This window comes from Chiloscyllium punctatum, chromosome 15, assembly GCF_047496795.1.
Source record: "Chiloscyllium punctatum isolate Juve2018m chromosome 15, sChiPun1.3, whole genome shotgun sequence".
Lineage (NCBI taxonomy): Eukaryota > Metazoa > Chordata > Chondrichthyes > Orectolobiformes > Hemiscylliidae > Chiloscyllium > Chiloscyllium punctatum.
The window spans coordinates 17,505,486-17,530,853 of NC_092753.1; the positions used below are offsets into that span (position 1 = coordinate 17,505,486).

The window sequence follows — 25,368 nt, forward strand, 5'->3', positions numbered from 1 at the left end:
GCTGTGTGGGGTTCACTTCTATCTTTATAGAGGCGTGTGTGGGGATCACTTCTATGTTTATAGAGGGCTGTGTGGGGTTCACTTCTATCTTTATAGAGGTCTGTGTGGGGTTCACTTCTATCTTTATAGAGGGCTGTGTGGGGTTCACTTCTATCTTTATAGAGGTCTGTGTGGGGTTCACTTCTATCTTTATAGAAGGCTGTGTGGGGATCACTTCTATCTTTATAGAGGTCTGTGTGGGGTTCACTTCTGTCTTTATAGAGGGCTGTGTGGGGTTCACTTCTATCTTTATAGGGGGCTGTGTGGGGTTCACTTCTATGTTTATAGAGGGCTGTGTTGGGTTCACTTCTATCTTTGTAGAGGTGTGTGTGGGGATCACTTCTATCTTTATAGAGGGCTGTGTGGGGATCACTTCTATCTTTATAGAGGACTGTGTGAGGTTCAATTCTATCTTTATAGAGGCGTGTGTGGGGTTCACTTCTATCTTTATAGAGGGCTGTGTGGGGTTCACTTCCATCTTTATAGAGGTCTGTGTGGGGTTCACTTCTATTTTTATAGAGGGCTGTGTGGGGATCACTTCTATCTTTATAGAGGGCTGTGTGGGGTTCACTTCTATCTTTATAGAGGGCTGTGTGGGGTTCACTTCTATCTTTATAGAGGTCTGTGTGGGGTTCACTTCTATCTTTATAGAGGGCTGTGTGGGGTTCACTTCCATCTTTATAGAGGTCTGTGTGGGGTTCACTTCTATCTTTATAGAGGGCTGTGTGGGGATCACTTCTATCTTTATGGAGGGCTGTGTGGGGTTCACTTCTATCTTTATAGAGGGCTGTGCGGGGTTCACTTCTATCTTTATAGAGGTCTGTGTGGGGTTCGCTTCTATCTCTATAGAGGGCTGTGCGGGGTTCACTTCTATCTTTATTGAGGGCTGTGTGGGGTTCACTTCTATCTTTATAGAGGGCTGTGTGGGGTTCACTTCTATCTTTATAGAGGTCTGTGTGGGGTTCACGTCTATCTTTATAGAGGGTTGTGTGGTGTTCACTTCTATCTATATAGAGGGCTGTGTGGGGATCACTTCTATCTTTATAGAGGGCTGTGTGGGGATCACTTCTATCTTTATAGAGGGCTGTGTGGGGATCACTTCTATCTTTATAGAGCGCTTTGTGGGGTTCACTTCTATCTTTAAAGCGGGGTGTGTGGGGTTCACTTCTATCTTTATAGAGCGCTTTGTGGGGTTCACTTCTATCTTTATAGAGCGCTTTGTGGGGTTCACTTCTATCTTTATAGAGCGCTTTGTGGGGTGCACTCCTATCTTTATAGAGGGGTGTGTGGGGTTCACTTCTATCTTTATAGAGGGCTGTGTGGGGTTCACTTCTATCTGTATAGAGCGCTTTGTGGGGTTCACTTCTATCTTTATAGAGGGGTGTGTGGGGTTCACTTCTATCTTTATAGAGGCCTGTGTGAGGGGTTCACTTCTATCTTTATAGAGGGCTGTGTGGGGATCAATTCTATCTTTATAGAGGGCTGTGTGGGGTTCACTTCTATCTCTATATAGGGCTGTTTGGGGTTTACTTATATCTTTATAGAGGGCTGTGTGGGGATCACTTCTATCTTTATAGAGGGCTGTGTGGGGTTCACTTCTATCTTTATAGAGGGCTGTGTGGGGTTCACTTCTATCTTTAGCGAGGGCTGTGTGGGGATCACTTCTATCTTTATAGAGGGCTGTGTGGGGTTCACTTTTTTCTTTATAGAGGGCTGTGTGGGGATCACTTCGATCTTTATAGAGGGCTGTGTGGGGTTCACTTCTATCTTTATAGAGGCATGTGTGGGGATCACTTCTATCTTTATAGAGGGCTGTGTGGGGTTCACTTCTATCTTTATAGAGGTCTGTGTGGGGTTCACTTCTATCTTTATAGAGGGCTGTGTGGGGTTCACTTCTATCTTTATAGAGGTCTGTGTGGGGTTCACTTCTATCTTTATAGAGGGCTGTGTGGGGTTCACTTCTATCTTTATAGAGGGCTGTGTGGGGTTCACTTCTATCTTTATAGAGGGCTGTGTGGGGTTCACTTCTATCTTTATAGAGGTCTGTATGGGGTTCACTTCTGTCTTTATAGAGGGCTGTGTGGGTTTCACTTCTGTCTTTATAGAGGGCTGTGTGGGGTTCACTTCTATCTTTATAGAGGTCTGTGTGGGGTTTACTTCTGTCTTTATAGAGGGCTGTGTGGGGTTCACTTCTATCTTTATAGGGGGCTGTGTGGGGTTCACTTCTATCTTTATTGAGGCGTGTGTGGGGATCACTTCTATCTTTATAGAGGTCTGTGTGGGGTTCACTTCTATCTTTATAGAGGTCTGTGTGGGGTTCACTTCTATCTTTATAGAGGGCTGTGTGGGGATCACTTCTATCTTTATAGAGGTCTGTGTGGGGTTCACTTCTGTCTTTATAGAGGGCTGTGTGGGGTTCACTTCTATCTTTATAGGGGGCTGTGTGGGGTTCACTTCTATCTTTATAGAGGGCTGTGTGGGGTTCACTTCTATCTTTATAGAGGTGTGTGTGGGGATCACTTCTATCTTTATAGAGGGCTGTGTGGGGTTCACTTCTATCTTTATAGAGGGTAGTGTGGGGTTCACTTCTATCTTTATCGAGGGCTGTGAGGGGTTCACTTCTATCTTTATAGAGGGCTGTGTGGGGATCACTTCTATCTTTATAGAGGTCTGTGTGGGGTTCACTTCTATCTTTATAGAGGGCTGTGAGGGGTTCACTTCTATCTTTATAGAGGGCTGTGTGGGGATTACTTCTATCTTTATCGCGGCGTGTGTGGGGTTCACTTCTATCTTTATAGAGGGCTGTGAGGGGTTCACTTCTATCTTTATAGAGGGCTGTGAGGGGTTCACTTCTATCTTTATAGAGGGCTGTGTGGGGATCACTTCTATCTTTATAGAGGGCTGTGTGGGTTCACTTCTATCATTTTCGAGGGCTGTGTGGGGTTCACTTCTATCTTTATAGAGGGCTGTGTGAGGATCACTTCTATCTTTATGGAGGGGTGTGTGGGGTTCACTTCTATCTTTATAGAGGGCTGTGTGGGTTCACTTCTATCATTTTCGAGGGCTGTGTGGGGTTCACTTCTATCTTTATAGAGGGCTTTGTGGGGATCACTTCTATCTTTATCGAGGGCTGTGTGGGGATCACTTCTATCTTTATAGAGGGCTGTGTGAGGATCACTTCTATCTTTATAGAGGTCTGTGTGGGGATCAATTCTATCTTTATAGAGGGCTGTGTGGGGTTCACTTCTATCTTTATAGAGGGCTGTGTGGGGTTCACGTCTATCTTTATAGAGGGCTGTGTGGGGATCACTTCTATCTTTATAGAGGGCTGTGTGGGGATCACTTCTATCTTTATAGAGGGCTGTGTGAGGTTCACTTCTATCTTTATAGAGGCGTGTGTGGGGTTCACTTCTATCTTTATAGAGGGCTGTGTGGGGTTCACTTCTATCTTTATAGAGGGCTGTGTGGGGTTCACTTCTATCTTTTTGGAGGGCTCTGTGGGGTTCACTTCTATCTTTATAGAGGGCTGTGTGGGCCTCACTTCTATCTTTGTAGAGGGTTGTGTGGGGTTCACTTCTATCTTTATAGAGGGCTGTGTGGGGTTCACTTCTATCTTTATAGGGGGCTGTGTGGGGTTCACTTCTATCTTTATAGAGGTCTGTGTGGTGTTCACTTCTGACTTTATAGAGGGCTGTGTGGGTTTCACTTCTGTCTTTATAGAGGGCTGTGTGGGGTTCACTTCTATCTTTATAGAGGTCTGTGTGGGGTTCACTTCTGTCTTTATAGAGGGCTGTGTGGGGTTCACTTCTATCTTTATAGGGGGCTGTGTCGGGTTCACTTCTATCTTTATAGAGGCGTGTGTGGGGATCATTCTATCTTTATATAGGGCTGTGTGGGGTTCACTTCTATCTTTATAGAGGTCTGTGTGGGGTTCACTTCTATCTTTATATAGGGCTGTGTGGGGTTCACTTCTATCTTTATAGAGGTCTTTGTGGGGTTCACTTCTATCTTTATCGAAGGCTGTGTGGGGATCACTTCTACCTTTATAGAGGTCTGTGTGGGGTTCACTTCTGTCTTTATAGAGGGCTGTGTGGGGTTCACTTCTATCTTTACAGGGGGCTGTGTGGGGTTCACTTCTATCTTTATAGAGGGCTGTGAGGGGTTCACTTCTATCTTTATAGACGGCTGTGTGGGGATCACTTCTATCTTTATAGAGGTCTGTGTGGGGTTCACTTCTATCTTTATAGAGGGCTGTGAGGGGTTCACTTCTATCTTTATAGAGGGCTGTGTGGGGATTACTTCTATCTTTATCGAGGCGTGTGTGGGGTTCACTTCTATCTTTATAGAGGGCTGTGAGGGGTTCACTTCTATCTTTATAGAGGGCTGTGAGGGGTTCACTTCTATCTTTATAGAGGGCTGTGTGGGGATCACTTCTATCTTTATAGAGGGCTGTGTGGGTTCACTTCTATCATTTTCGAGGGCTGTGAGGGGTTCACTTCTATCTTTATAGAGGGCTGTGAGGGGTTCACTTCTATCTTTATAGAGCGCTTTGTGGGGTTCACTCCTATCTTTATAGAGGGGTGTGTGGGGTTCACTTCTATCTTTATAGAGGGCTGTGTGGGGTTCACTTCTATCTCTATAGAGCGCTTTGTGGGGTTCACTTCTATCTTTATAGAGGGGTGTGTGGGGTTCACTTCTATCTTTGTAGAGGCCTGTGTGAGGATCACTTCTATCTTTATAGAGGGCTGTGTGGGGTTCACTTCTATCTTTATAGAGGGCTGTGTGGGGTTCACTTCTATCTTTATAGAGGGCTGTTTGGGGTTTACTTATATCTTTATAGAGGGCTGTGTGGGGATCACTTCTATCTTTATAGAGGGCTGTGTGGGGTTCACTTCTATCTTTATAGAGGGCTGTGTGGGGTTCACTTCTATCTTTATAGAGGGCTGTGTGGGGTTCACTTCTATCTTTATAGAGGGCTGTGTGGGGTTCACTTATATCTTTATAGAGGGCTGTGTGTGGATCACTTCTATCTTTATAGAGGGCTGTGTGGGGTTCACTTCTATCTTTATAGAGGTGTGTGTGGGGATCACTTCTATCTTTATAGAGAGCTGTTTGGGGTTTACTTATATGTTTATAGAGGGCTGTGTGGGGATCACTTCTATCTTTATAGAGGGCTGTGTGGGGTTCACTTCTATCTTTATAGAGGGCTGTGTGGGGTTCACTTCTATCTTTATAGAGGGCTGTGTGGGGTTCACTTCTATCTTTATAGAGGTCTGTGTGGGGTTCACTTCTATCTTTATAGAAGGCTGTGTGGGGATCACTTCTATCTTTATAGAGGTCTGTGTGGGGTTCACTTCTGTCTTTATAGAGGGCTGTGTGGGGTTCACTTCTATCTTTATAGGGGGCTGTGTGGGGTTCACTTCTATGTTTATAGAGGGCTGTGTTGGGTTCACTTCTATCTTTGTAGAGGTGTGTGTGGGGATCACTTCTATCTTTATAGAGGGCTGTGTGGGGATCACTTCTATCTTTATAGAGGACTGTGTGAGGTTCAATTCTATCTTTATAGAGGCGTGTGTGGGGTTCACTTCTATCTTTATAGAGGGCTGTGTGGGGTTCACTTCCATCTTTATAGAGGTCTGTGTCGGGTTCACTTCTATTTTTATAGAGGGCTGTGTGGGGATCACTTCTATCTTTATAGAGGGCTGTGTGGGGTTCACTTCTATCTTTATAGAGGGCTGTGTGGGGTTCACTTCTATCTTTATAGAGGTCTGTGTGGGGTTCACTTCTATCTTTATAGAGGGCTGTGTGGGGTTCACTTCCATCTTTATAGAGGTCTGTGTGGGGTTCACTTCTATCTTTATAGAGGGCTGTGTGGGGATCACTTCTATCTTTATAGAGGTCTGTGTGGGGTTCACTTCTATCTTTATAGAGGGCTGTGCGGGGTTCACTTCTATCTTTATAGAGGTCTGTGTGGGGTTCGCTTCTATCTCTATAGAGGGCTGTGCGGGGTTCACTTCTATCTTTATAGGGGGCTGTGTGGGGTTCACTTCTATCTTTATAGAGGTCTGTGTGGGGTTCAGTTCTATCTTTATAGAGGGCTGTGCGGGGTTCACTTCTATCTTTATTGAGGGCTGTGTGGGGTTCACTTCTATCTTTATAGAGGGCTGTGTGGGGTTCACTTCTATCTTTATAGAGGTCTGTGTGGGGTTCACGTCTATCTTTATAGAGGGTTGTGTGGTGTTCACTTCTATCTATATAGAGGGCTGTGTGGGGATCACTTCTATCTTTATAGAGGGCTGTGTGGGGATCACTTCTATCTTTATAGAGGGCTGTGTGGGGATCACTTCTATCTGTATAGAGGGCTTTGTGGGGTTCACTTCTATCTTTATAGAGGGGTGTGTGGGGTTCACTTCTATCTTTATAGAGGGCTGTGTGGGGTTCACTTCTATCTGGATAGAGCGCTTTGTGGGGTTCACTTCTATCTTTATAGAGCGCTTTGTGGGGTGCACTCCTATCTTTATAGAGGGGTGTGTGGGTTTCACTTCTATCTTTATAGAGGGCTGTGTGGGGTTCACTTCTATCTGTATAGAGCGCTTTGTGGGGTTCACTTCTATCTTTATAGAGGGGTGTGTGGGGTTCACTTCTATCTTTATAGAGGCCTGTGTGAGGGGTTCACTTCTATCTTTATAGAGGGCTGTGTGGGGATCAATTCTATCTTTATAGAGGGCTGTGTGGGGTTCACTTCTATCTCTATATAGGGCTGTTTGGGGTTTACTTATATCTTTATAGAGGGCTGTGTGGGGATCACTTCTATCTTTATAGAGGGCTGTGTGGGGTTCACTTCTATCTTTATAGAGGGCTGTGTGGGGTTCACTTCTATCTTTAGCGAGGGCTGTGTGGGGATCACTTCTATCTTTATAGAGGGCTGTGTGGGGTTCACTTTTTTCTTTATAGAGGGCTGTGTGGGGATCACTTCGATCTTTATAGAGGGCTGTGTGGGGTTCACTTCTATCTTTATAGAGGCATGTGTGGGGATCACTTCTATCTTTATAGAGGGCTGTGTGGGGTTCACTTCTATCTTTATAGAGGTCTGTGTGGGGTTCACTTCTATCTTTATAGAGGGCTGTGTGGGGTTCACTTCTATCTTTATAGAGGTCTGTGTGGGGTTCACTTCTATCTTTATAGAGGGCTGTGTGGGGTTCACTTCTATCTTTATAGAGGGCTGTGTGGGGTTCACTTCTATCTTTATAGAGGTCTGTATGGGGTTCACTTCTGTCTTTATAGAGGGCTGTGTGGGTTTCACTTCTGTCTTTATAGAGGGCTGTGTGGGGTTCACTTCTATCTTTATAGTGGTCTGTGTGGGGTTTACTTCTGTCTTTATAGAGGGCTGTGTGGGGTTCACTTCTATCTTTATAGGGGGCTGTGTGGGGTTCACTTCTATCTTTATTGAGGCGTGTGTGGGGATCACTTCTATCTTTATAGAGGTCTGTGTGGGGTTCACTTCTATCTTTATAGAGGTCTGTGTGGGGTTCACTTCTATCTTTATAGAGGGCTGTGTGGGGATCACTTCTATCTTTATAGAGGTCTGTGTGGGGTTCACTTCTGTCTTTATAGAGGGCTGTGTGGGGTTCACTTCTATCTTTATAGGGGGCTGTGTGGGGTTCACTTCTATCTTTATAGAGGGCTGTGTGGGGTTCACTTCTATCTTTATAGAGGTGTGTGTGGGGATCACTTCTATCTTTATAGAGGGCTGTGTGGGGTTCACTTCTATCTTTATAGAGGGTAGTGTGGGGTTCACTTCTATCTTTATCGAGGGCTGTGAGGGGTTCACTTCTATCTTTATAGAGGGCTGTGTGGGGATCACTTCTATCTTTATAGAGGTCTGTGTGGGGTTCACTTCTATCTTTATAGAGGGCTGTGAGGGGTTCACTTCTATCTTTATAGAGGGCTGTGTGGGGATTACTTCTATCTTTATCGCGGCGTGTGTGGGGTTCACTTCTATCTTTATAGAGGGCTGTGAGGGGTTCACTTCTATCTTTATAGAGGGCTGTGAGGGGTTCACTTCTATCTTTATAGAGGGCTGTGTGGGGATCACTTCTATCTTTATAGAGGGCTGTGTGGGTTCACTTCTATCATTTTCGAGGGCTGTGTGGGGTTCACTTCTATCTTTATAGAGGGCTGTGTGAGGATCACTTCTATCTTTATGGAGGGGTGTGTGGGGTTCACTTCTATCTTTATAGAGGGCTGTGTGGGTTCACTTCTATCATTTTCGAGGGCTGTGTGGGGTTCACTTCTATCTTTATAGAGGGCTGTGTGAGGATCACTTCTATCTGTATAGAGGGCTGTGTGAGGTTCACTTCTATCTTTATAGAGGCGTGTGTGGGGTTCACTTCTATCTTTATAGAGGGCTGTGTGGGGTTCACTTCTATCTTTATAGAGGGCTGTGTGGGGTTCACTTCTATCTTTTTGGAGGGCTCTGTGGGGTTCACTTCTATCTTTATAGAGGGCTGTGTGGGCCTCACTTCTATCTTTATAGAGGGTTGTGTGGGGTTCACTTCTATCTTTATAGAGGGCTGTGTGGGGTTCACTTCTATCTTTATAGGGGGCTGTGTGGGGTTCACTTCTATCTTTATAGAGGTCTGTGTGGTGTTCACTTCTGACTTTATAGAGGGCTGTGTGGGTTTCACTTCTGTCTTTATAGAGGGCTGTGTGGGGTTCACTTCTATCTTTATAGAGGTCTGTGTGGGGTTCACTTCTGTCTTTATAGAGGGCTGTGTGGGGTTCACTTCTATCTTTATAGGGGGCTGTGTGGGGTTCACTTCTATCTTTATAGAGGCGTGTGTGGGGATCATTCTATCTTTATAGAGGGCTGTGTGGGGTTCACTTCTATCTTTATAGAGGTCTGTGTGGGGTTCACTTCTATCTTTATATAGGGCTGTGTGGGGTTCACTTCTATCTTTATAGAGGTCTTTGTGGGGTTCACTTCTATCTTTATCGAAGGCTGTGTGGGGATCACTTCTACCTTTATAGAGGTCTGTGTGGGGTTCACTTCTGTCTTTATAGAGGGCTGTGTGGGGTTCACTTCTATCTTTACAGGGGGCTGTGTGGGGTTCACTTCTATCTTTATAGAGGGCTGTGAGGGGTTCACTTCTATCTTTATAGACGGCTGTGTGGGGATCACTTCTATCTTTATAGAGGTCTGTGTGGGGTTCACTTCTATCTTTATAGAGGGCTGTGAGGGGTTCACTTCTATCTTTATAGAGGGCTGTGTGGGGATTACTTCTATCTTTATCGAGGCGTGTGTGGGGTTCACTTCTATCTTTATAGAGGGCTGTGAGGGGTTCACTTCTATCTTTATAGAGGGCTGTGAGGGGTTCACTTCTATCTTTATAGAGGGCTGTGTGGGGATCACTTCTATCTTTATAGAGGGCTGTGTGGGTTCACTTCTATCATTTTCGAGGGCTGTGAGGGGTTCACTTCTATCTTTATAGAGGGCTGTGAGGGGTTCACTTATATCTTTATAGAGCGCTTTGTGGGGTTCACTCCTATCTTTATAGAGGGGTGTGTGGGGTTCACTTCTATCTTTATAGAGGGCTGTGTGGGGTTCACTTCTATCTCTATAGAGCGCTTTGTGGGGTTCACTTCTATCTTTATAGAGGGGTGTGTGGGGTTCACTTCTATCTTTGTAGAGGCCTGTGTGAGGATCACTTCTATCTTTATAGAGGGCTGTGTGGGGTTCACTTCTATCTTTATAGAGGGCTGTGTGGGGTTCACTTCTATCTTTATAGAGGGCTGTTTGGGGTTTACTTATATCTTTATAGAGGGCTGTGTGGGGATCACTTCTATCTTTATAGAGGGCTGTGTGGGGTTCACTTCTATCTTTATAGAGGGCTGTGTGGGGTTCACTTCTATCTTTATAGAGGGCTGTGTGGGGTTCACTTCTATCTTTATAGAGGGCTGTGTGGGGTTCACTTATATCTTTATAGAGGGCTGTGTGTGGATCACTTCTATCTTTATAGAGGGCTGTGTGGGGTTCACTTCTATCTTTATAGAGGTGTGTGTGGGGATCACTTCTATCTTTATAGAGAGCTGTTTGGGGTTTACTTATATCTTTATAGAGGGCTGTGTGGGGATCACTTCTATCTTTATAGAGGGCTGTGTGGGGTTCACTTCTATCTTTATAGAGGGCTGTGTGGGGTTCACTTCTATCTTTATAGAGGGCTGTGTGGGGTTCACTTATATCTTTATAGAGGGCTGTGTGGGGATCACTTCTATCTTTATAGAGGGCTGTGTGGGGTTCACTTCTATCTTTATAGAGGGCTGTGTGGGGTTCACTTCTGTCTTTATAGAGGGCTGTGTGGGGTTCACTTCTATCTTTATAGGGGGCTGTGTGGGGTTCACTTCTATCTTTATACGGGGCTGTGTGGGGATCACTTCTATCTTTATACGGGGCTGTGTGGGGATCACTTCTATCTTTATAGAGGGCTGTGTGGGGTTCACTTCTACCTTTATAGAGGGCAGTGTGGGGTTCACTTCTATCTTTATAGAGGGCTGTGTGGGGTTCACTTCTATCTTTTTAGAGGGCTGTGTGGGGTTCACTTCTATCTTTATAGAGGGCTGTGTGGGGTTCACTTCTATCTTTATAGAGGGCTGTGTGGGGTTCACTTCTATCTTTTTAGAGGGCTGTGTGGGGTTCACTTCTATCTTTATAGAGGGCTGTGTGGGCTTCACTTCTATCTTTATAGAGGGCTGTGTGGGGTTCACTTCTATCTTTATAGAGGTCTGTGTGGGGTTCACTTCTATCTTTATAGGGGGCTGTGTGGGGTTCACTTCTATCTTTATAGAGGTCTGTGTGGGGTTCACTTCTGTCTTTATAGAGGGCTGTGTGGGTTTCACTTCTGTCTTTATAGAGGGCTGTGTGGGGTTCACTTCTATCTTTATAGAGGTCTGTGTGGGGTTCACTTCTGTCTTTATAGAGGGCTGTGTGGGGTTCACTTCTATCTTTATAGAGGTCTGTGTGGGGTTCACTTCTATCTTTATAGAGGGCTGTGTGGGGTTCACTTCTATCTTTATAGAGGTCTGTGTGGGGTTCACTTCTATCTTTATAGAAGGCTGTGTTTGGATCACTTCTATCTTTATAGAGGTCTGTGTGGGGTTCACTTCTGTCTTTATAGAGGGCTGTGTGGGGTTCACTTCTATCTTTTTAGGGGGCTGTGTGGGGTTCACTTCTATATTTATAGAGGGCTGTGTGGGGTTCACTTCTATCTTTATAGAGGTGTGTGTGGGGATCACTTCTATCTTTATAGAGGGCTGTGTGGGGTTCACTTCTATCTTTATCGAGGCGTGTGTGGGGTTCACTTCTATCTTTATAGAGGGCTGTGAGGGGTTCACTTCTATCTTTATAGAGGGCTGTGTGGGGATCACTTCTATCTTTATAGTGGTCTGTGTGGGGTTCACTTCTATCTTTATAGAGGTCTGTGAGGGGTTCACTTCTATCTTTATAGAGGGCTGTGTGGGGATTACTTCTATCTTTATCGAGGCGTGTGTGGGGTTCACTTCTATCTTTATAGAGGGCTGTGAGGGGTTCACTTCTATCTTTATAGAGGGCTGTGTGGGGATCACTTCTATCTTTATAGAGGGCTGTGTGGGTTCACTTCTATCATTTTCGAGGGCTGTGTGGGGTTCACTTCTATCTTTATAGAGGGCTGTGTGAGGATCACTTCTATCTTTATGGAGGGGTGTGTGGGGTTCACTTCTATCTTTATAGAGGGCTTTGTGGGTTCACTTCTATCATTTTCGAGGGCTGTGTGGGGTTCACTTCTATCTTTATAGAGGGCTGTGTGGGGATCACTTCTATCTTTATCGAGGGCTGTGTGGGGATCACTTCTATCTTTATAGAGGGCTGTGTGAGGATCACTTCTATCTTTATAGAGGTCTGTGTGGGGATCACTTCTATCTTTATAGAGGGCTGTGTGGGGTTCACTTCTGACTTTATAGAGGGCTGTGTGGGTTTCACTTCTGTGTTTATAGAGGGCTGTGTGGGGTTCACTTCTATCTTTATAGAGGTCTGTGTGGGGTTCACTTCTGTCTTTATCGAGGGCTGTGTGGGGTTCACTTCTATATTTATAGGGGGCTGTGTGGGGTTCACTTCTATCTTTATAGAGGCGTGTGTGGGGATCACTTCTATCTTTATAGAGGGCTGTGTGGGGTTCACTTGTATCTTTATAGAGGTCTGTGTGGCGTTCACTTCTATCTTTATAGAAGGCTGTGTGGGGATCACTTCTATCTTTATCGAGGCGTGTGTGGGGTTCACTTCTATCTTTATAGAGGGCTGTGTGGGGTTCACTTCTATCTTTTTAGAGGGCTGTGTGGGGTTCACTTCTATCTTTATAGAGGGCTGTGTGGGGTTCACTTCTATCTTTATAGAGGGCTGTGTGGGGTTCACTTCTATCTTTTTAGAGGGCTGTGTGGGGTTCACTTCTATCTTTATAGAGGGCTGTGTGGGCTTCACTTCTATCTTTATAGAGGGCTGTGTGGGGTTCACTTCTATCTTTATAGAGGTCTGTGTGGGGTTCACTTCTATCTTTATAGGGGGCTGTGTGGGGTTCACTTCTATCTTTATAGAGGTCTGTGTGGGGTTCACTTCTGTCTTTATAGAGGGCTGTGTGGGTTTCACTTCTGTCTTTATAGAGGGCTGTGTGGGGTTCACTTCTATCTTTATAGAGGTCTGTGTGGGGTTCACTTCTGTCTTTATAGAGGGCTGTGTGGTGTTCACTTCTATCTTTATAGAGGTCTGTGTGGGGTTCACTTCTATCTTTATAGAGGGCTGTGTGGGGTTCACTTCTATCTTTATAGAGGTCTGTGTGGGGTTCACTTCTATCTTTATAGAAGGCTGTGTTTGGATCACTTCTATCTTTATAGAGGTCTGTGTGGGGTTCACTTCTGTCTTTATAGAGGGCTGTGTGGGGTTCACTTCTATCTTTTTAGGGGGCTGTGTGGGGTTCACTTCTATCTTTATAGAGGGCTGTGTGGGGTTCACTTCTATCTTTATAGAGGTGTGTGTGGGGTTCACTTCTATCTGTATAGAGCGCTTTGTGGGGTTCACTTCTATCTTTATAGAGGGCTGTGTGGGGATCACTTCTATCTTTATCGAGGGCTGTGTGGGGATCACTTCTATCTTTATAGAGGGCTGTGTGAGGATCACTTCTATCTTTATAGAGGTCTGTGTGGGGATCACTTCTATCTTTATAGAGGGCTGTGTGGGGTTCACTTCTGACTTTATAGAGGGCTGTGTGGGTTTCACTTCTGTGTTTATAGAGGGCTGTGTGGGGTTCACTTCTATCTTTATAGAGGTCTGTGTGGGGTTCACTTCTGTCTTTATCGAGGGCTGTGTGGGGTTCACTTCTATATTTATAGGGGGCTGTGTGGGGTTCACTTCTATCTTTATAGAGGCGTGTGTGGGGATCACTTCTATCTTTATAGAGGGCTGTGAGGGGTTCACTTCTATCTTTATAGAGGGCTGTGTGGGGATCACTTCTATCCTTATCGAGGGCTGTGTGGGGATCACTTCTATCTTTATAGAGGGCTGTGTGAGGATCACTTCTATCTTTATAGAGGTCTGTGTGGGGATCACTTCTATCTTTATAGGGGGCTGTGTGGGGTTCACTTCTATCTTTATAGAGGGCTGTGTGGGGTTCACTTCTATCTTTATAGAGGGCTGTGTGGGGATCACTTCTATCTTTATAGAGGGCTGTGTGGGGATCACTTCTATCTTTATAGAGGGCTGTGTGAGGTTCACTTCTATCTTTATAGAGGCGTGTGTGGGGTTCACTTCTATCTTTATAGAGGGCTGTGTGGGGTTCACTTCTATCTTTATAGAGGTCTGTGTGGTGTTCACTTCTATCTTTATAGAGGGCTGTGTGGGGATCACTTCTATCTTTATAGAGGGCTGTGTGGGGTTCACTTCTATCTTTATAGAGGTCTGTGTGGGGTTCACTTCTATCTATATAGAGGGCTGTGTGGGGTTCACTTCCATCTTTATAGAGGTCTGTGTGGGGTTCACTTCTATCTTTATAGGGGGCTGTGTGGGGATCACTTCTATCTTTATAGAGGGCTGTGTGGGGTTCGCTTCTATCTTTATAGAGGGCTGTGCGGGGTTCACTTCTATCTTTATAGAGGGCTGTGCGGGGTTCGCTTCTATCTTTATAGAGGGCTGTGCGGGGTTCACTTCTATCTTTATAGAGGGCTGTGTGGGGTTCACTTTTATCTTTATAGAGGGCTGTGTGGGGTTCACTTCTATCTTTATAGAGGGCTGTGTGGGGATCACTTCTATCTTTATAGAGGGCTGTGTGGGGTTCACGTCTATCTTTATAGAGGGTTGTGTGGTGTTCACTTCTATCTTTATAGAGGGCTGTGTGGGGATCACTTCTATCTTTATAGAGGGCTGTGTGGGGATCACTTCTATCTGTATAGAGGGCTTTGTGGGGTTCACTTCTATCTTTATAGAGCGCTTTGTGGGGTTCACTTCTATCTTTATAGCGGGGTGTGTGGGGTTCACTTCTATCTTTATAGAGGGCTGTGTGGGGTTCACTTCTATCTGGATAGAGCGCTTTGTGGGGTTCACTTCTATCTTTATAGAGCGCTTTGTGGGGTTCACTCCTATCTTTATAGAGGGGTGTGTGGGGTTCACTTCTATCTTTATAGAGGGCTGTGTGGGGTTCACTTCTATCTGTATAGAGCGCTTTGTGGGGTTCACTTCTATCTTTATAGAGGGGTGTGTGGGGTTCACTTCTATCTTTATAGAGGCCTGTGTGAGGATCACTTCTATCTTTATAGAGGGCTGTGTGGGGTTCACTTCTATCTTTATAGAGGTCTGTGTGGGGATCACTTCTATCTTTATAGAGGGCTGTGTGGGGATCACTTCTATCTTTATAGAGGTCTGTGTGGGGTTCACTTCTATCTTTATAGAGGTCTGTGAGGGGTTCACTTCTATCTTTATAGAGGGCTGTGTGGGGATTACTTCTATCTTTATCGAGGCGTGTGTGGGGTTCACTTCTATCTTTATAGAGGGCTGTGAGGGGTTCACTTCTATCTTTATAGAGGGCTGTGTGGGGATCACTTCTATCTTTATAGAGGGCTGTGTGGGTTCACTTCTATCATTTTCGAGGGCTGTGTGGGGTTCACTTCTATCTTTATAGAGGGCTGTGTGAGGATCACTTCTATCTTTATGGAGGGGTGTGTGGGGTTCACTTCTATCTTTATAGAGGGCTTTGTGGGTTCACTTCTATCATTTTCGAGGGCTGTGTGGGGTTCACTTCTATCTTTATAGAGGGCTGTGTGGGGATCACTTCTATCTTTATCGAGGGCTGTGTGGGGATCACTTCTATCTTTATAGAGGGCTGTGTGAGGATCACTTCTATCTTTATAGAGGTCTGTGTGGGGATCACTTCTATCTTTATAGAGGGCTGTGTGGGGTTCACTTCTGACTTTATAGAGGGCTGTGTGGGTTTCACTTCTGTGTTTATAGAGGGCTGTGTGGGGTTCACTTCTATCTTTATAGAGGTCTGTGTGGGGTTCACTTCTGTCTTTATCGAGGGCTGTGTGGGGTTCACTTCTATATTTATAGGGGGCTGTGTGGGGTTCACTTCTATCTTTATAGAGGCGTGTGTGGGGATCACTTCTATCTTTATAGAGGGCTGTGTGGGGTTCACTTGTATCTTTATAGAGGTCTGTGTGGGGTTCACTTCTATCTTTATAGAAGGCTGTGTGGGGATCACTTCTATCTTTATAGAGGTCTGTGTGGGGTTCACTTCTGTCTTTATAGAGGGCTGTGTGGGGTTCACTTCTATCTTTATAGGGGTCTGTGTGGGGTTCACTTCTATGTTTATAGAGGGCTGTGTGGGGTTCACTTCTATCTTTATAGAGGTGTGTGTGGGGATCACTTCTATCTTTATAGAGGGCTGTGTGGGGTTCACTTCTATCTTTATAGAGGGTAGTGTGGGGTTCACTTCTATCTTTATAGAGGGCTGTGAGGGGTTCACTTCTATCTTTATAGAGGGCTGTGTGGGGATCACTTCTATCTTTATAGAGGTCTGTGTGGGGTTCACTTCTATCTTTATAGAGGCCTGTGAGGGGTTCACTTCTACCTTTATAGAGGGCTGTGTGGGGATTACTTCTATCTTTATCGAGGCGTGTGTGGGGTTCACTTCTATCTTTATAGAGGGCTGTGAGGGGTTCACTTCTATCTTTATAGAGGGCTGTGTGGGGATCACTTCTATCCTTATCGAGGGCTGTGTGGGGATCACTTCTATCTTTATAGAGGGCTGTGTGAGGATCACTTCTATCTTTATAGAGGTCTGTGTGGGGATCACTTCTATCTTTATAGGGGGCTGTGTGGGGTTCACTTCTATCTTTATAGAGGGCTGTGTGGGGTTCACTTCTATCTTTATAGAGGGCTGTGTGGGGATCACTTCTATCTTTATAGAGGGCTGTGTGGGGATCACTTCTATCTTTATAGAGGGCTGTGTGAGGTTCACTTCTATCTTTATAGAGGCGTGTGTGGGGTTCACTTCTATCTTTATAGAGGGCTGTGTGGGGTTCACTTCTATCTTTATAGAGGTCTGTGTGGTGTTCACTTCTATCTTTATAGAGGGCTGTGTGGGGATCACTTCTATCTTTATAGAGGGCTGTGTGGGGTTCACTTCTATCTTTATAGAGGTCTGTGTGGGGTTCACTTCTATCTTTATAGAGGGCTGTGTGGGGTTCACTTCCATCTTTATAGAGGTCTGTGTGGGGTTCACTTCTATCTTTTTAGGGGGCTGTGTGGGGATCACTTCTATCTTTATAGAGGGCTGTGTGGGGTTCGCTTCTATCTTTATAGAGGGCTGTGCGGGGTTCACTTCTATCTTTATAGAGGGCTGTGCGGGGTTCGCTTCTATCTTTATAGAGGGCTGTGCGGGGTTCACTTCTATCTTTATAGAGGGCTGTGTGGGGTTCACTTTTATCTTTATAGAGGGCTGTGTGGGGTTCACTTCTATCTTTATAGAGGGCTGTGTGGGGATCACTTCTATCTTTATAGAGGGCTGTGTGGGGTTCACGTCTATCTTTATAGAGGGTTGTGTGGTGTTCACTTCTATCTTTATAGAGGGCTGTGTGGGGATCACTTCTATCTTTATAGAGGGCTGTGTGGGGATCACTTCTATCTGTATAGAGGGCTTTGTGGGGTTCACTTCTATCTTTATAGAGCGCTTTGTGGGGTTCACTTCTATCTTTATAGCGGGGTGTGTGGGGTTCACTTCTATCTTTATAGAGGGCTGTGTGGGGTTCACTTCTATCTGGATAGAGCGCTTTGTGGGGTTCACTTCTATCTTTATAGAGCGCTTTGTGGGGTTCACTCCTATCTTTATAGAGGGGTGTGTGGGGTTCACTTCTATCTTTATAGAGGGCTGTGTGGGGTTCACTTCTATCTGTATAGAGCGCTTTGTGGGGTTCACTTCTATCTTTATAGAGGGGTGTGTGGGGATCACTTCTATCTTTATAGAGGTCTGTGTGGGGTTCACTTCTGTCTTTATAGAGGGCTGTGTGGGGTTCACTTCTATCTTTATAGGGGTCTGTGTGGGGTTCACTTCTATGTTTATAGAGGGCTGTGTGGGGTTCACTTCTATCTTTATAGAGGTGTGTGTGGGGATCACTTCTATCTTTATAGAGGGCTGTGTGGGGTTCACTTCTATCTTTATAGAGGGTAGTGTGGGGTTCACTTCTATCTTTATAGAGGGCTGTGAGGGGTTCACTTCTATCTTTATAGAGGGCTGTGTGGGGATCACTTCTATCTTTATAGAGGTCTGTGTGGGGTTCACTTCTATCTTTATAGAGGCCTGTGAGGGGTTCACTTCTACCTTTATAGAGGGCTGTGTGGGGATTACTTCTATCTTTATCGAGGCGTGTGTGGGGTTCACTTCTATCTTTATAGAGGGCTGTGAGGGGTTCACTTCTATCTTTATAGAGGGCTGTGTGGGGATCACTTCTATCCTTATCGAGGGCTGTGTGGGGATCACTTCTATCTTTATAGAGGGCTGTGTGAGGATCACTTCTATCTTTATAGAGGTCTGTGTGGGGATCACTTCTATCTTTATAGGGGGCTGTGTGGGGTTCACTTCTATCTTTATAGAGGGCTGTGTGGGGTTCACTTCTATCTTTATAGAGGGCTGTGTGGGGATCACTTCTATCTTTATAGAGGGCTGTGTGGGGATCACTTCTATCTTTATAGAGGGCTGTGTGAGGTTCACTTCTATCTTTATAGAGGCGTGTGTGGGGTTCACTTCTATCTTTATAGAGGGCTGTGTGGGGTTCACTTCTATCTTTATAGAGGTCTGTGTGGTGTTCACTTCTATCTTTATAGAGGGCTGTGTGGGGATCACTTCTATCTTTATAGAGGGCTGTGTGGGGTTCACTTCTATCTTTATAGAGGTCTGTGTGGGGTTCACTTCTATCTATATAGAGGGCTGTGTGGGGTTCACTTCCATCTTTATAGAGGTCTGTGTGGGGTTCACTTCTATCTTTATAGGGGGCTGTGTGGGGATCACTTCTATCTTTATAGAGGGCTGTGTGGGGTTCGCTTCTATCTTTATAGAGGGCTGTGCGGGGTTCACTTCTATCTTTATAGAGGGCTGTGCGGGGTTCGCTTCTATCTTTATAGAGGGCTGTGCGGGGTTCACTTCTATCTTTATAGAGGGCTGTGTGGGGTTCACTTTTATCTTTATAGAGGGCTGTGTGGGGTTCACTTCTATCTTTATAGAGGGCTGTGTGGGGATCACTTCTATCTTTATAGAGGGCTGTGTGGGGTTCACGTCTATCTTTATAGAGGGTTGTGTGGTGTTCACTTCTATCTTTATAGAGGGCTGTGTGGGGATCACTTCTATCTTTATAGAGGGCTGTGTGGGGATCACTTCTATCTGTATAGAGGGCTTTGTGGGGTTCACTTCTATCTTTATAGAGCGCTTTGTGGGGTTCACTTCTATCTTTATAGCGGGGTGTGTGGGGTTCACTTCTATCTTTATAGAGGGCTGTGTGGGGTTCACTTCTATCTGGATAGAGCGCTTTGTGGGGTTCACTTCTATCTTTATAGAGCGCTTTGTGGGGTTCACTCCTATCTTTATAGAGGGGTGTGTGGGGTTCACTTCTATCTTTATAGAGGGCTGTGTGGGGTTCACTTCTATCTGTATAGAGCGCTTTGTGGGGTTCACTTCTATCTTTATAGAGGGGTGTGTGGGGTTCACTTCTATCTTTATAGAGGCCTGTGTGAGGATCACTTCTATCTTTATAGAGGGCTGTGTGGGGTTCACTTCTATCTTTATAGAGGGCTGTGTGGGGTTCACTTCTATCTTTATAGAGGGCTGTGTGGGGATCACTTCTATCTTTATAGAGGGCTGTGTGGGGTTCACTTCTATCTGTATAGAGCGCTTTGTGAGGTTCACTTCTATCTTTATAGAGGGCTGTGTGTGGTTCACTCCTATCTTTATAGAGGGGTGTGTGGGGTTCACTTCTATCTTTATAGAGGGCTGTGTGGGGTTCACTTCTATCTGTATAGAGCGCTTTGTGGGGTTCACTTCTATCTTTATAGAGGGCTGTGTGGGGATCACTTCTATCTTTATCGAGGGCTGTGTGAGGATCACTTCTATCTTTGTAGAGGGCTGTGTGGGGTTCACTTCTATCTTTATAGAGGGCTGTGTGGGGTTCACTTCTATCTTTATAGAGGGCTGTGTGGGGATCACTTCTATCTTTATAGAGGGCTGTGTGGGATTCACTTCTATCTTTATAGAGGGCTGTGTGGGGTTCACTTCTACCTTTATAGAGGGCTGTGTGGGGTTCAGTTCTATCTTTATAGAGGGCTGTGTGGGGATCACTTCTATCTTTAGCGAGGGCTGTGTGGGGATCACTTCTATCTTTATGGAGGGCTGTGTGGGGATCACTTCTATCTTTATCGAGGGCTGTGTGGGGATCACTTCTATCTTTATGGAGGTCTGTGTGGGGTTCACTTCTATCTTTATAGAGGGCTGTGTGGGGATCACTTCTATCTTTATAGAGGGCTGTGTGGGGATCACTTCTATCTTTATAGAGGGCTGTGTGGGGTTCACTTCTATCTTTATAGAGGTGTGTGTGGGGTTCACTTCTATCTTTATAGAGGTGTGTGTGGGGTTCACTTCTATCTTTATAGAGGGCTGTGTGGGGTTCACTTCTATATTTATAGAGGTGTGTGTGGGGTTCACTTCTATCTTTATAGAGGGCTGTGTGGGGTTCACTTCTATCTTTATAGAGGTGTGTGTGGGGTTCACTTCTATCTTTATAGAGGGCTGTGTGGGTTCACTTCTATCTTTATAGAGGGCTGTGTGGGGATCACTTCTATCGTTATAGAGGTCTGTGTGGGGTTCACTTCTATCTTTATAGAGGGATGTGTGGGGTTCACTTCTATCTTTATAGGGGGCTGTGTGGGGATCACTTCTATCTTTATAGAGGGCTGTGTGGGGTTCGCTTCTATCTTTATAGAGGGCTGTGCGGGGTTCACTTCTATCTTTATAGAGGGCTGTGCGGGGTTCGCTTCTATCTTTATAGAGGGCTGTGCGGGGTTCACTTCTATCTTTATAGAGGGCTGTGTGCGGTTCACTTTTATCTTTATAGAGGGCTGTGTGGGGTTCACTTCTATCTTTATAGAGGGCTGTGTGGGGATCACTTCTATCTTTATAGAGGGCTGTGTGGGGTTCACGTCTATCTTTATAGAGGGTTGTGTGGTGTTCACTTCTATCTTTATAGAGGGCTGTGTGGGGATCACTTCTATCTTTATAGAGGGCTGTGTGGGGATCACTTCTATCTGTATAGAGGGCTTTGTGGGGTTCACTTCTATCTTTATAGAGCGCTTTGTGGGGTTCACTTCTATCTTTATAGCGGGGTGTGTGGGGTTCACTTCTATCTTTATAGAGGGCTGTGTGGGGTTCACTTCTATCTGGATAGAGCGCTTTGTGGGGTTCACTTCTATCTTTATAGAGCGCTTTGTGGGGTTCACTCCTATCTTTATAGAGGGGTGTGTGGGGTTCACTTCTATCTTTATAGAGGGCTGTGTGGGGTTCACTTCTATCTGTATAGAGCGCTTTGTGGGGTTCACTTCTATCTTTATAGAGGGGTGTGTGGGGTTCACTTCTATCTTTATAGAGGCCTGTGTGAGGATCACTTCTATCTTTATAGAGGGCTGTGTGGGGTTCACTTCTATCTTTATAGAGGGCTGTGTGGGGTTCACTTCTATCTTTATAGAGGGCTGTGTGGGGATCACTTCTATCTTTATAGAGGGCTGTGTGGGGTTCACTTCTATCTGTATAGAGCGCTTTGTGAGGTTCACTTCTATCTTTATAGAGGGCTGTGTGTGGTTCACTCCTATCTTTATAGAGGGGTGTGTGGGGTTCACTTCTATCTTTATAGAGGGCTGTGTGGGGTTCACTTCTATCTGTATAGAGCGCTTTGTGGGGTTCACTTCTATCTTAAAAGAGGGCTGTGTGGGGATCACTTCTATCTTTATCGAGGGCTGTGTGAGGATCACTTCTATCTTTGTAGAGGGCTGTGTGGGGTTCACTTCTATCTTTATAGAGGGCTGTGTGGGGTTCACTTCTATCTTTATAGAGGGCTGTGTGGGGATCACTTCTATCTTTATAGAGGGCTGTGTGGGATTCACTTCTATCTTTATAGAGGGCTGTGTGGGGTTCACTTCTACCTTTATAGAGGGCTGTGTGGGGTTCAGTTCTATCTTTATAGAGGGCTGTGTGGGGATCACTTCTATCTTTAGCGAGGGCTGTGTGGGGATCACTTCTATCTTTATGGAGGGCTGTGTGGGGATCACTTCTATCTTTATCGAGGGCTGTGTGGGGATCACTTCCATCTTTATGGAGGGCTGTGTGGGGTTCACTTCTATCTTTATAGAGGGCTGTGTGGGGATCACTTCTATCTTTATAGAGGGCTGTGTGGGGATCACTTCTATCTTTATAGAGGGCTGTGTGGGGTTCACTTCTATCTTTATAGAGGTGTGTGTGGGGTTCACTTCTATCTTTATAGAGGTGTGTGTGGGGTTCACTTCTATCTTTATAGAGGGCTGTGTGGGGTTCACTTCTATCTTTATAGAGGTGTGTGTGGGGTTCACTTCTATCTTTATAGAGGGCTGTGTGGGGATCACTTCTATCTTTATAGAGGGCTGTGTGGGGATCACTTCTATCTTTATAGAGGGCTGTGTGGGGATCACTTCTATCTTTATAGAGGGCTGTGTGGGGTTCACTTCTATCTTTATAGAGGTGTGTGTGGGGTTCACTTCTATCTTTATAGAGGGCTGTGTGGGGTTCACTTCTATCTTTATAGAGGTGTGTGTGGGGTTCACTTCTATCTTTATAGAGGGCTGTGTGGGGTTCACTTCTATCTTTATAGAGGGCTGTGTGGGGTTCACTTCTATCTTTATAGAGGGCTGTGTGGGGATCACTTCTATCTTTATAGAGGGCTGTGTGGGGATGACTTCTATCTTTATGGAGGGCTGTGTGGGGTTCACTTCTATCTTTATAGAGGGCTGTGTGGGGTTCACTTCTATCTTTGTAGAGGTGTGTGTCGGGTTCACTTCTATCTTTATAGAGGGCTGTGTGGGGTTCACTTCTATCTTTATAGAGGTGTGTGTGGGGTTCACTTCTATCTTTATAGAGGGCTGTGTGGGGTTCACTTCTATCTTTATAGAGGTGTGTGTGGGGTTCACTTCTATCTTTATAGAGGGCTGTGTGGGGTTCACTTCTATCTTTATAGAGGTGTGTGTGGGGATCACTTCTATCTTTATAGAGGGCTGTGTGGGGTTCACTTCTATCTTTATAGAGGGCTGTGTGGGGTTCACTTCTATCTTTATAGAGGGCTGTGTGGGGATCACTTCTATCTTTATAGAGGGCTGTGTGGGGATCACTTCTATCTTTATAGAGGGCTGTGTGGGGTTCACTTCTATCTTTATGGAGGGCTGTGTCAGGTTCACGTCATTACACTGGTTATCGTCGGGGCGAGGGGATTGAGGCTTGACCTCTCTCCAGGTGACCCTCCGCCTCAACGTGATAGCATGGTGTTAAGAGGCAGCCCTAGGGACCAGGAGTGACTGATAGGGACCCGAGGAACTTCCTTCCAGAACATGCCAGAGCCATCCTGTCCCAATTCCTCACCCAGTGACCCCCCTCCATGTGCTCTCATTTGTGTAGGAGATTCTAAGCAGGCTGGAATCATCCAGGCCCATAGCTTCCCAAGGTTCGCCTACCAAAGTTTTCCAAATACTTGGGCGTACTGACACAACAAGCTCCCTCCACCCCAGCTGCAGAATTCACACCTACAGCAAGATAGAGTGCGAAGGAGAAGGAAAAGACAAAAAGATTTGTCACATCAGTGACAACTGGGTGTTCAACTGGTGCTTTTGTGGACATTTATTCACTTGCACTGATCGAACTTCTGTTGTGGACCTTATTATTATTAGGACTGGAGAAAGTTCTCTAAAGTGAAAGTGAATCCTCTGCTAGCAGGGTTGGGTGGTAGTTCAATCATCACATCTTAGTCCCTGTCCTTTCAGCAGAGAAGATATGATTCATGATCATGTCATCTGTCAGTGAGCCATGCTGCTGTAAGTTGGGGGATTGGAGTCAAGGTGCGACAGTTGAATCTTGGCAACACTAATGATTCGGAATATCGATGTTTTGGGCAAAAGCCCATCATCAGGAATGAGGCTGGGAGCCTTGGGGGTGAAGAGGTAAGTGGGAAAGAGGTGGGGTTAATGGTAGCTGAAGGTGGGGGGTAATGGTAATAGGTCAGAGAGGGGGTTGGAGTGGATAGGTGGGAAGGTCCTGGGCCTCTTCCAGCTCCACTCCCTCACCACCCACCGCCTGGAGGAAGAACGCCTCATCTTCCGCTTCGGAACACTTCAACCCCAGGGCATCAATGTGGACTTCATCAGTTTCCTCATTTCCCGTCCCCCCCTCCGACCTCACCCCAGTTCCAGCCTTCCAGCTCAGCACCATGCCCATGACCTGTCCTACCTGCCAATCTTCCTTCCCACCGATCTGCTCCATCCTCCTCTCTGACCTATCACCTTCGCCCCGACCTCCATCCACCTATTGAACTCTCAGCCACCTTTACCCCAGCCCCAAACCCCTCCCATTTATCTCTCAGCCCCTAAGGCACCCAGCCACATTCCTGATGAAGGGTTTTTGCTCGAAACATCGATTCTCCTGCCTGACCTGCTGTACTTTTCCAGCACTACTCTAATTCTGACTCTAATCGCCAGCATCTGCAGTACCCACTTTCACCCAACACTAATGATTAGATGGGAGACAGGCCTGGGTTGTCACTTGGTGGTCCCCACACCCACACCTTATGGGAGTGATGGTGGAAACTGCCTTGTGAAAACTCTGTCCTGGGATTGGGGCTTGATTTCATTTGGGGCTGTGAGGTGGACAATGGGCAGCTCATTTGTCAATTTGCCATTACTGACGTGTCAGATGGGGGGAGTCCTTCCACATTTTGTAGCCTATAGTAATAGAAGCATTGTCAGTGACGATGCTCTGGCATTGAGAGAGTGTAGGTGAAAGTGAGGGCTGCAGATGCTGGAGATCAGAGTGGGGAATGTGGTCAGGCAGCATCCGAGGAGCCGGGGAATTGATGTTTCAGGCAAAAGCCCTTCATCAGGAGAGTATGTTGAGGTCCAATTGCATTTTACAGCATTGCAGGGAAAATGAAGGTGTAAGTAGCAGTCTCAGGATTTGGGGAAACTCAGTAAAATACCTGTATATTCATACACACACACACACACAAAGGGTCTCTCTCACATACACGTTGACTCAGACATGCACACATAGACTCATACACGCACACAGAGAGTCATTCACATTCACACCCAGACCTTGCAAGTGCACGCGTGCACACACACTCGCATAGACACGCAAAGACCCATGTGCATAACTGATAATGTGAAAATACATATATACAAAATATTCAGATATACGAATATGCCAACTCCCTGTACACATAATGCAATTATATAGACGCATGCGTTTTCAGAGGGACACGTACATATATACAAACACATGCAGATATACAGGTTCGGAAATGAACAGCAACATCAATTTGCATATTCACAATCTCAAACTCATATGTACCCATACAGACTTAGATATACATATAAACATATAGAGACAAATACATACAGACACAAATTTAGATTCACACTTAAGACCTCAAAAGGAAACATAAACTCGCATCGACATGTACATAAAGTCACATATACAGGCA

The 25,368-nt window shown here is 45.4% G+C and overlaps 1 protein-coding gene across 3 annotated transcripts in view; it reads right to left on the reverse strand.

Annotated features, from left to right (window-relative positions):
- Window positions 1–25,368, reverse strand: part of LOC140486089 (coagulation factor X-like) — a 130,410-nt gene that overhangs the window by 104,043 nt on the left and 999 nt on the right. The window lies entirely within an intron of this gene.